Raw genomic sequence first — 885 nt, forward strand, 5'->3', positions numbered from 1 at the left:
GAAGTAGAAAAAAAATAGCTAAACGGTAGAGAAAATTGGCTAAGCAAGCTAGGCAGATTTCGAGTACATCTGAAAGAGTCTAATCTCCGAGGGAGTTAAGTTCGAATTCGGATTCAGAGTCAAATTCTGAAAATGAAACCATGGTTGCTAGGACTTTGAAAGAATTGGCTGCCCCTGATCTAAACTAACAGCCTTTGTGTATTCAATACCCTGCTTTAAATGTTGCTTTTGAGTTGAAATCTGGACTAATCCATTTGTTGCCTAAGTTTCATGATCTTGCAGGTGAGGATCCACATAAGCATCTAAAGGAATTTCATGTTGTGTGTTCCAGCATGAAACCTTAAGGAGTTTCAGAGGATCAGATCAAGCTTCGAGCTTTCCCTTTCTCACTGTAGGGCACAGCTAAGGATTGGTTGTATTACCTTCCTTCTGGATTTGTCAACTCATGGAATGGGATGAAGTAGATATTCTTGGAGAAGTATTTTCCTGCTTCCCGTGCTGCCAACATAAGAAAAGAAATTTGTGGCATCCGACAGTACAATGGAGAGAGCTTGTATGAATATTGGGAACGATTTAAGAAACTGTGAGCAAGCTGTCCCCATCATAAAATAAGTGAACAGCATTTGATTCAATATTTCTATGAGGGACTTCTACCAATAGACCGTAGTGTGATAGATGCTGCTAGTGGAGGAGCTTTGGTTGATCAGACACCAAAAGAGGAAAGGAGGCTGATTGCTAACATGGTAGTAAACTCGCAGCAGCTTGGAATGAGAATGGATCACGCACCGAAGAAGGTTAATGAGGTAAGTACATCTAATCTTGAGAAACAGATTTCTGATTTAAATTCTTTGGTGAGGCAATTGACTATAGGAAAAATGCAAACTG

At 40.0% G+C, this 885-nt stretch overlaps 1 non-coding gene across 1 annotated transcript; it reads right to left on the bottom strand.

Annotated features, from left to right (window-relative positions):
- Positions 1-503: 503 nt before the first annotated feature.
- On the bottom strand, positions 504-610 carry LOC131176281 (small nucleolar RNA R71). The gene has a single exon (XR_009146404.1). It is a non-coding gene; the product is annotated as a small nucleolar RNA R71 (small nucleolar RNA).
- Between the last annotated feature and the right edge of the window lie 275 nt (positions 611-885).

Source organism: Hevea brasiliensis, chromosome 18 (assembly GCF_030052815.1).
Source record: "Hevea brasiliensis isolate MT/VB/25A 57/8 chromosome 18, ASM3005281v1, whole genome shotgun sequence".
In the NCBI taxonomy this organism is placed as follows: Eukaryota; Viridiplantae; Streptophyta; class Magnoliopsida; order Malpighiales; family Euphorbiaceae; genus Hevea; species Hevea brasiliensis.